The sequence below is a fragment of the Fukomys damarensis genome, unplaced genomic scaffold, assembly GCF_012274545.1.
Source record: "Fukomys damarensis isolate Sample0158 unplaced genomic scaffold, DMR_v1.0_HiC HiC_scaffold_6, whole genome shotgun sequence".
Classification (NCBI taxonomy): domain Eukaryota; kingdom Metazoa; phylum Chordata; class Mammalia; order Rodentia; family Bathyergidae; genus Fukomys; species Fukomys damarensis.
The window spans coordinates 3183832-3195299 of NW_022900918.1; positions in this window are offsets into that span (position 1 = coordinate 3183832).

The following is an 11468-nucleotide window of genomic DNA, read 5'->3' on the forward strand; positions in this document are numbered from 1 at the left end:
ATTCCCTTCTTTTTAAGCTGAATTATACACATAGAATATAGTTTTTTTCCATTTATCTTTATGGACATTTGAGATGCTTATCTATTGCAAATAATGCTGTAATGAATACATCTTACATATCCAGTTTCAATTGTTTTGTATCCAAAATGAAAAAAAAGCATGAAGATAAAATAAAAACTTTCCTACAGTGACCAGTTTAACAGCTGTATTCTAGAAAGCAAAACAATATTGCTAAATCTTCACAAAATGTAGGTACTAACACCATAATGGGTAGTTCTCTCCCCTGTGAATTCAATATTCCTATTCCAAAGTCCCTATCTTGGTATAATTTTGTGTTATGACTCTCACCATTTTTTTCTTGGTAAACAACAATTTGTTATATTTTGTCTATATCAGTATTACTTCTCTCCTTTAACTAGATTTGCTCAATTCGTAGTGTAAATGGGATCTCTCACATTTTCTCATTAAATAGGTATGTTATAGGTTAATTAAGTATATGGCTGCTTCTTACATCCTTCTTCTAATATCCAGTTAAAGGGACAATACTTTGTTCAGCTTTCACTCTCCCTCAGAAAGAATACTATCAGGCCAGGCATTTAGCTCAGTGGTTCCACTGCCTGTCTTGCCAGCGCAAGGCCCCGTGTTCAATCCCTGGTTAAAAAAACAAACAAACAAACAAAAAAACAGCAAACAAACAAAAAAACTATCTGACATAAAAGAAGTTTCTAATAAAGGATCTGTAAATGAATTAATCAGCTGATATGTCATTAAGAGACAAATTTTTTCTTCAGTATATTTGTTTAAAAGAGTAAGAGAATATTTCACATGTGTAAATACCGAATAGTTTCCCTGGTGTGAATATTCTGCAACAATGCATAAGATTCTAATAAGATTACTGACATTTAGAAATGGGAGGAAAGGAGCTAAAGGTGTAGGGAAGGTGTGATACGTAGGGGAAGAACAAAAAGGGAAAAGAAAAAAATGTGAGAGAATGAAAAGATGAAAATAAAGTGTTTGTAGATGGGGAGGGGAGGAGGGGGTGAAGGGAGGGCAGAGGTAAGGGGAAAAAAATGAGAATCAAGACTTGCCATGTAAAGGTACATGATCCCAACAATGAATGTAACTGTACTGTATCCCTAAATGTACCAATAAATTCAATAAAAAAAAAAAGAGAATATTTCACAGATTTATCTTTTCACTTCTCAACAAATTTGAGAAAACAACATACACAATCATTTAGTCTGATATATTTTTGAGTTTGATGATATACAAATTGTATTGTCTTAATATTTTTCTTCTTTGTAATTTTTATTTCCTCTTTAGAGTTATTTATATGATTATATATAGCACTGAGGACCCAACCTCAAAATTTATTCTATTGATCTGATATTTCCAAATAATTCTATTTCCTCATGATTGGATATATGGAAAAATATCACTGCTTAGTAAAAACCTGTATATGTGACCATGTACTTTTTTTCCACAAGGAGACCAATAAACAATGGCATACAATAATTTTTAAAAACATATCTCATATTTATATCATTATTTCTTCTTTTTTGGCTGTGATCTCAACAACAAAATTATTTTTACAAAAAGAATAAAATAGGTTGGATCCTAAAGAAGAATGACAAGAATTTGACAAGATATTATTGATGCAAGATTAAAACCCATGCTCCCATAATCTTCATCACTGTCTGAGATCTTTCCTCTTCCTATACAGCACATACTTTCTTATAAATAGAAAATATTTGCATCAAGTGGTAAAATGAAGTAAAACATTTTCTATATTACACTGTGAATGCAATCAGTTTGAGGTGAATAGGTTATACCTTTATCTGGTACACTTCACAACTTTAATTTACTTAGTGTGGATGGAAAGTTCTTTGATTTTTAGTGGATGCTACAATGGCTGCCAGGGTATTAATTTTTAAGGATACTGGAGCTGCTTATAAATGAAAGATCAACTAAATACTGTAAATTATTCAAAACTGTGCTAAAATATATTTATCACTCAATGCAAAGTATATTATGATAATTTTCATTTTTCCTTATTTTTAACCATTACAGTTATAGATACTACTATTTCTTATATTTAGAAATTTCTTAAATGTCTTTAAAGACAATTTTATGCACACACACACACCACACACACACACACTCACACACACACACACACACAAATAATTTATTTCTCTTCCTCTGGCCACACTGGCCATACTGCTAACTAAACATTGAGAAATTTCCCAGGCTTTCTTTTAGGAAGGAATATAATATGCTGGCAGTTGACTTACTCTTAAAAAATTTGAATCCAAGCCATTTAATAATGAGCAACATTAAAAAATCACACGTTGAGTAGGTAATTTTATCCATTTATTTTCCTGATAAATAAAACTGTTTTAAATTTGTTTAAAATTATTTTGCTCTACTTAAGATTTTGAAGCTATTTTACAAAAGGCATAGGCATTGAAGTCAACATGGATCGCTCATAATAAGTTTTTATTCTGAAGGCAGGGACATGAGAGATTTTTTAATTTAAATTCTGACATTAAAGGTAGTGAGTGCTTTTATTTGCGATTTCATATGGCTTCACTGAAAAATAAAAATGAATGCTACTCCATCATTTTGGCAGACACTTTAATGCCAGCCATTTAGCTATCTTCCTGAAATGGAATGCTGCCTGACCTTTACTCTTTCCACCAAAAATAAATTGTAAAAGCCCAACAAAAATGTAATTTTCTGACTTTACCGTAGGAGAAAAGCGAGAGGGAAAGGCTAAAAGTAGAAAATACAGTAGAATAACAGGTAGCGCGTGTTTTTAGATATATTTTAGATATAAAGCGCTATTTTTGACTAATAACATATCTTGTGGTAAAAGCTCAAAGTCTTATATTTTATAAACAAATGCTAGTTTTTAAGAGAAAAACAGAAAGGAACACTGCAAGTACTCATTGTTATCAAAGATATCCTCCCCATAAGGGAAATTATCCTATTATAACAGATCATCTCAATACTATTTCTCATTAATTTAAATATATGGGGTCTAGGAGTTTTAAAATATGTATAACCTGGCTAAGGTCCTGAGGTTTGATCTCTAGCACAAAATATAAATAAATAAAACATTTTAAAATATTTGTTATAAAATTATTTCACTTCTGTAGTAAAAAATAATGTAACTATAATTGAGACATAATTTCTAGAAATAATGATACAATGTTTTTTTATGTGTGCCCTAGCTCTCATGCATTTTAGATGGTTTGAATGATTGGTAAAACAATTTAATTCTTTCTTTTCCCTAATATTGATTCCATTTACTCAATTTAAACTAGGGCATATTGGAAGGTTTTTTTTTTAATAAGGGATACATATTGCACTGAAGTCATTGAATTTTTGTTAAATAAAGTATTTTAAAAGCCAATACATTATTTTTTTAAAAAAAGCAAATTGGGCATTCTTCTGAAACAAGAATTATAAATTAGGAATAATATTTAAATTTCGAATTTTACCAATGAAAAATTCTGATAATTTCTAAATTGGGATAATTTAATTTCCATGTGTTTGGGGGGCTGGTTTCTATAATGAATGCTATAATTTGAACAATTAAAATTTGACTACTAATAATTTAAAATCTTACCATATATCCTATGTTTACATGTGGTCAGTTTTATAGGTAGATTTAAGTGTACTTTTTCACATTTGTTAGGAAAGTTGAAATTTGAGATATCTGAGTCATTGGAAGGAAAATACCTGGGAAAAGAATAACAGTGAGGATCTGGGCATAGTGGCACATATCTGCAATACCAGAATTCAGGAGGCTAAGACACGGGGGTCACTAGAAATACGAAGCCAAATTGGACTACATAGTAGATTCAAGTTCAACCCAAACTAGATAGTGAAAATTAAAAATTTGCCTCAAAAAAGAAAAACAGGATAATAAGACTATGATTTTTGTGCCAAATTTTTGCAAAGCATCTTGAAATACAATTTTTCAAATTATTTCTGTTTACTCCATAATATCCTAATAAGAAGTCATAGGCAAATATTAGCCATTTATTAGAGATGGAAAATCCAAAATAAAGCTCACTACTGACTTGTTTGGTATTTAAATATCGATTAGACTTCTACTAATGATAGTTTGCTTTTTTAAAATTTTTTGGATAGTTTGGATTTTTAATAACTAATCTTCCTGGTAATATTGGTAAACTCTGGAAAAACCCAACTACAGTACTGAGCAGAAAAATATAAAGTAATCATAACTATTGTAAAGAATTTGTAAGAAAATCTTACTGATCATTGGAAAACTAAGAAATTGATAAATTGAAAAAAAAAAAGAAAATCCTATAAGTTAAAAAATTAAATGTGAAATAATACTGATTGGGGCTGGGCATTGTGGCGCATGCCTGTAATCCCAGCACTTGGGAGGCTGAGGCAGGGTGGTCACTGTGAGTTCAAGACCAGCCTGGGCTACAGAATGCACAGAAAAGTATATCAATGGATTAGAATAGATGAAAAGTAAGCTGACTTATATAGAAAAATAAACTGCTAATACATAACCAAAGTGAATCTCAAAAACTTTTGGAACGATGATTGCTTACACTAATGTAATAATTTATCAAACTCATGATGTTACAAAGCTTTGGGATTTCTAGAAACTTCAAAGTTCTTGTTCTCAAAAAAGAATTGGACAAACCAAACACAAAAGGTAACAAAGTTCTATACTTATTGAAAGCACGAGAAGAAAATGAGCTCTGCAGAGTGAGTGTGTGTGAGGAGGAAAAGATGTACATTCTGGAGGAATGAGAATGGACTAGTGTGAGAGAACATGGTGGCCAAGACAAAATGGCCACCATCTTTTCCAGTTTCTACTCCTGAGGCTGATGTCAGATCTTGCCTTAATAACTAGGCATTCAAGGTTTGATTTATTATCTAAAATTCATTTTAAATTTTTAAAAATATAAAAATGTGTTCTTGAAGTAATAATAGATTCTGAAGCTCCCTGATTTTCATCATATTTCTATTCATTTTTAGGAAATAATTGCACTTAGAAATAATGCAGCATAATATTGAATCACTGATCTGGAAAATAGTATGAATGCCTTAAATTTGAATTTCTATAACTAAAATTCATTAGAAAGAAAATTTACTACTTCTCTAATTCAGTTTCCTAATATGTAATGAGGTATGACTTTAAACTGTATATAATTTCTATTTAATTTATAAATATGTGAAATACCTTCTTCATTTCCTTTTTATTTGTTTTACTTTTCTTGTTTGCTTATTTGTTTGTTTTGAGAAAGGGTCTTCCTATTTAGTTCATGCTTGCCTTGAACTCATGTAGTACAGGCTGGTCCAGAAGTCATCGCAATGTTTCTGGTACAGTCTCCCAAGTGCTGGAATGAAAGGCATGTACCATCGTGCCCAGCCTTGAAGTACCTTCTAGTTTTCTAATAAACCACTGTTACTCTATGTGCCTAACCTGTAGTCTCACAATTTCAAGAATGTCAAGGAATAAAGCTATGAATGAAAGGAGGAGGCCAGGAGAGTTTTATCAGAAATAATAAGAAAAAGATCTGTTACTGAGTTTCTAGGAGAGGTCTTCAGTGGGTCGGTAGCCTTAAATCTTATTCTAGAGCCAATTACAGGTAAGTACAGTGCAGGAACTACTCTTGTGTTTAGTGGTCACTTATCACAGGTGGATTTAAAGTGACCATTTGGAACCCAGAGTCTCTAACCCAATTTCTCAGCATGAAGGGTTTAAAGGGCACTAAACTATTAGAGAAAAGCTAGTTAGTTTGTTTTAAATTCCTCAGAATGCAGGAGCTTAGCAAAGAGTAGTTGTACCTCCCTTTACATTACTATTTTTTCTCATTGAGTTTATTGGTACTTTTTAGGTATGCAGTACAGGTATGAGGGAATGGGCTGCATTCCATGTTGCTGAGAAATTTTGTCCTAGGTCCAGAGTTCTTTTTCACTGTCTATTCTTATTCTAAATTTTATCAATATAGCTTGTCACTTAACTCTATCCCAGGCCTTCCCTTAGCAAGTTGCCTAACTCATAAGATATATTCATAAACTATTTCTTACATACTCAATAATTTTCAGCATTTAATTGCCTACCTACTCACATAAGAATTAACAAAAAATGAAACCATGATTCTGAAATTTACCTTTTTTGTGTCATAACAAGAGAAGTTAAAGAAAAAATTAAATTAATGTCTCTAATTTCAATCTGGGATAAAAAGAGGAGCATGTAGAAAATAATTGAAGCAAAACTATCAGTAATTTATAATAGATCTAAAGTGTATATGTGTGTGTGTGTGTGTGTGTGTGTGTGTGTGTGTGTTTCATGTACCTGTAAATGAAAATAAAACATATATGGAATGTAGAACGAATAACATCTGTGTTACTTTTCTGTCATTGCTGAGACAAAATACCCATTATCCAAATTTAAAGGGGAAAAGATTGATTTGGCTTACAGTTCAGGATTGACTGGCTCCAAGGAAGGGTGGCAGAGGGACAACAGTTTATGGTGGCCTCAAAAGCAGCAAGAGACCAGGAGGAGTGTCACAGAGGAGGAAGATTTTATGGTGTCCACATGGTAGCCAAAGCAACAAGGGACATTTACAGAATCTTTCTACCCCTTTTTATCCCATCCAGACTACTGGGATTAGGGCAGTGCCAAACCAATCTTTCATATGTAGTGGTTTAGAAATCATACACCCTTGATTCCAGTACCACATGTTCTGGACTCAGCCATCTCTAAAAAAAAAACTGCATAAGGCTTGGAAGGGAGGGATCTAGACACAACATCCTATGTAGAAAGTAATTATTCTATAAATGTGGTTTAGAACCTTAGGTTAATTAAAATGATACTGATGAAATTAAAAAAAATATATATATATATAGTCAACCTATATCATTCCAATATTCCATATTTGTACATTCCAATTTGTGCTAACATGTACTTGGAACATCTAATCGAGAGAGAGAGAGAGAGGGAGAATATTGAAAAGTTTGAGTTGCACTACTGTAATGTTTTCAGCACTGGCCCATGAAGGCCTCACTTAGTCTTGTTTTAGGAATAACGAAGACAGATGAAGGTAGGATAGTGTACTGTAAGAGCTTCTAGCTGTGGGGCATATTGAACAGTGCTTGAAACACAACTCTGACACCTGTTAGTTGACTGGTCTCACCAAAAAAATTAACACATATATTTTAAATCATTTGTAAAACAAAGAAAATAGAGCTTATCAAGAAAGAATGTGGTTTAAATTTAAGATTATAAACTGTATAAGAAGGTTTTATTTCCCTCTCCAGGAACTATGGTTGGATATTTACTAAGTTAATAATTTCTTAGAATATAACAATTGTCAATAACAAAAATATATGGCATAATTTTTAAACATACAACTCATTACTTTATCTCTGTTTATTGAACTATAGATTCTCCTAATGTCTAACATAAATATATATTGAAAAGATCCACTCAATAAAAGGTGAAGGAAAATGAATAGACATTTCTCAAAAGTACAAATGGTCAATAAATATACATTTTTGAAAGTTCAACATCATTAGACACAAAAACAATGCAAATTAAAACTACATTGAGATATCACCTTATCCCAGAAGGAATGGTTATTATCGCAAAAGAATCTATTAATAACAAATACCAGTCAAGCAGTACAGTAAAAAGTGTCTTTTACATGGTTGGTGAGAATGTAAAATAGTACAACTGTGAAAGTCAGTGTGGAGATACTTTAAAAAATGAAAAATACAAAGTCCATTTGCCCCAATTATTCCCCTTCTAGGTAACTTTCCCAAAGAGTAGAAATCATCATATTACAGGGACACATGTATACCATGCTTATAGCAGCATAATTTATAAGAAATAGATCTTGGAAACAGCATACATGTCCATCAACAAATGCACAAATCAGAAAAATGTGATATTCATACACAATGGAGGACTACGCTGACATAAAGAAAGATAAACTTGAGGCTTTCATAGGTACATGGGTGCAACTTGAGAACATGTAGTTAAGTGAAATAAGTCCGATGCACAAGCATAAATATCACAAGATTTCACATATTTAGAGAAGTAGAGAGAAGTTCAAATGATTCCCCCAATTATTTGTTCTATTGTTTTAAAAATTTTTAATATATATGCTAATTATGTGTAATACTAGTTTCACTTAGTTCATTGAAAAGAAAGTTTTGTTCTATTATTTATTCTTCTTTGTAAGAATCATTTTGTCTATATCTTATACTTCAGAGTAACTACTTTGAAGATTACTATATACTGCATTAACTACTGTTATTCTTATTTTTATGAAATTTTTGTTTTTTTGCAAAATAAAAGAATATTACTATTTTGAACCCTAAATTTATTTAAAACATTTATGTTCAGGTTGCATCATTTTTTTGGCATAAAATAGTGTAACACAATGAATAGTTAGTGAATATAGGTTTAAAAATGAGAGTTACTCATAAAGCACTGAAAGAAGTAAAAACAATAATATGAGAAAATAGGCCATTTGGGATGGTGCATCAGGTGTACAAAATGGCCTTCAAATGTTGATGTAGCTGTTCTCAAAGCTACTAAGTATTTGAGTTAGCACTTTTCCACTTCCCTGTAAGATAGGGTTATTTTCAGCTAAAAGACATATGTCTATAATCTCACTACAAAAAATAAAATCACTCATTCTATTTAGCTCTCCTTAGGGGGCATTTAATGCTGCTTTTTACGGGTAACAGGGTTCATCCACTACCAAAAATATAGATAACCGTATTTTTCTCAACCATCCTCATAAAAAGGTTTCCATGGACACAGAAATTTTTTTTCTGTTTTTTTTTTTTTTTAGTCATCCAAAAATTGCCATTAGAAAACCAGAAGATTAGAGCCAGTAAGAAATTTAGGAAGTTTTTACAGATTTCAGTTGTATCATTTTATTTTTACATTCTGCCCATTTACTGATGTAGAGAGTCAGTACTGTTTGTTTCCTTTTGCATTTCAGCTTTTGATGTTGGACATAATCGTGAAACTTTCAATACTCCCATCTGCTCAGTTTTTGCTGAATTTTCAGATATTTACAACTCAAAATTGTGTTGTATAAAGTCTTTGAGAAAATTATCATATTCAAGATGCCTTTCTTCAGTGATTCTAAAGTGGTGATGTAGTACTATGTGAAATCAATAATATTGTTAAACTATATACTAATTCTGTTCCTTCATATTCTTAATTATCAATGCATATAACTACTATAATTTCCAGCTAATTATCCATCTGTTCATTTCCATTTTGCCCTTTTTTTCCTTAGGCCTCTATTCATCACTTAATTGACCCATGTCTTTTTATTTTCAGAGACATTCAAAATCCTTACAGATATCTCTATGCTACTGTATGTTCAGATTACATAAATAAGGAGAGCCAAATGCCATTTGTCATATTTATTGTGTCATTCTTTGTGTGACTGTGGCTATAGTGGGTTATTTAAACTTTCTAATTGTTAAATCCTGTTAAATCCTTTTAGTTTCTGATAATGTGGTGATGAGAAAAAAATAAATACATTTAGTATAGTTTTTGAGTTTAACTTGACTAATGGAGAAATTCATTAATCAATGAGTTATGTTAATATATAAAAAGAAAATATTCTCTGAGAAGTTGACTATCAGGGAAAATTGGAGCTATTTCCTGGAAGAAAGTGAAGATCTGAAGAAAGAGTTAGATTTAACTAGTTGAGAAGATATTTAGAAAAGCTCCCTTACAGAGAAAATAACATGAGCAAAAGTCCTAGGGTTGAAAAGATAATTGAAGTATTCTAATTTAGTTTGAAAATTATGCATAAATCACATTATTCAGATGATTGTTCTCTATGTTAAAGATGTACAGTGTTTCTTCTAGGTGAAACAGGATGTTAATAAAGAATAGTTAAGAACATCGAATACAAACTTCCTTCTGGTTTAAAACAAACAAAAACTCAATTTAATAAGGTATAATCTCTCTACGAATAAGTGTATGTTATTAGTAATGCATGCTTTTTAAGTGTAAAGTTTGAAGAGCTTTGAAAAACATGAAACCTATCTGATAGCTATCATAATCAACATATATGATCAGCTCAAAACTTTTTCTTTCTTCTCCTGTGTAGTGGATTCTTATCCTACTGCAGCATAGAAAACATAGACCCACTTTCTATTGTTAAATTTCATATTTTGAAAATTTCATATATATTAAATCATATAGTATATATTATTTTCAATGTAACTTCTTTCATTTTAGCATTTTTCTGGAATTCAACTGCTTGTTATAATTCAATAATCCTTAATCTTTTAAAATTTCAGAGTGGTAATTTATTGTATGAATAAAATATAACATTAGTTCACTCACTATAAACATTTGAGTTGATTATTTGTTCAGATTTATGAAAAATATGTTGCATATATATATATATATGTGTGTGTGTGTGTGTGTGTGATGTTATTAAGACATATTTTGATTCATTTTTTGTTGTCCTCAGAGAGAATAGCTAAACTGCCCTTGTGTTACCCTACTTTGAAAACTCTAACCTTGATTATGCTTTTACAGTAAATTGGATCACATCATCCAAGCTCTAAAATTCTTAATATGACTTCAATTTTACTTAAAATAAAATCTAACTCCTTCCTTCACTCTTCCTCCATACACGTCCGGCCTCCAGCTGCATGTTCTCAGCCCTGTCACTTCTGCCTTTGCCAACTGTACCTTCTTGCCATTGTTTCTCTTTCCTTTTAGCAGGAAGTCTTTCATATCGAGACTGTGTATGCTTACTGGCCCACTTGTGTGAATGTTTTTAATCCTACGTTGTATGACAGGCCACCTTTTCTTGCATATCTTTCCTTAAAATCTGTCTTAAAGAAAAGGAAAAAAATGAAAGCCACGCCTCTGTAAATAGGGGGATGGAGAGTTTGAAGGGAGGGCAGGGAAAGGGGAAAAATAAGAACCAAAATATAGCACGTAAAGGTACAAATTCCAATGAGGAGCGTAGCTGTATTGTATACCTAAAATGTGCCAATGAACTCAATGAAAAAAAAGCTATCTTAGACAAAGGCTTTTTTCTCTCCTTTCCAATCACATTTGTTTAATTTATTTCATTCACCCAATACACTTCTATATACTTCTTGTTTGTTTGATTATATATTGGTTTACTATATGTTTCACCTACTATAATTAAAGTTGATGCATAAATCACCTCCTTTTCTATTGTTAGTCTTCATAGCATGCACAGGTTTTAGTTACTTCTTAATAAAGAAGTACAAGAATTCTGAAAAACATAGTATCAGCTGACGAAATATGTGACTGAAATGATCAAAGAACCCATAGTTCAGTGATGCATTATAATGCTTGACTTAGTAAGTTCTTTCCAACAGTCCACATGGCATGGAGAGTTGTCTGTATAAAATCTTGCTCTCTTCAGTTTACTGTGAATGGACTG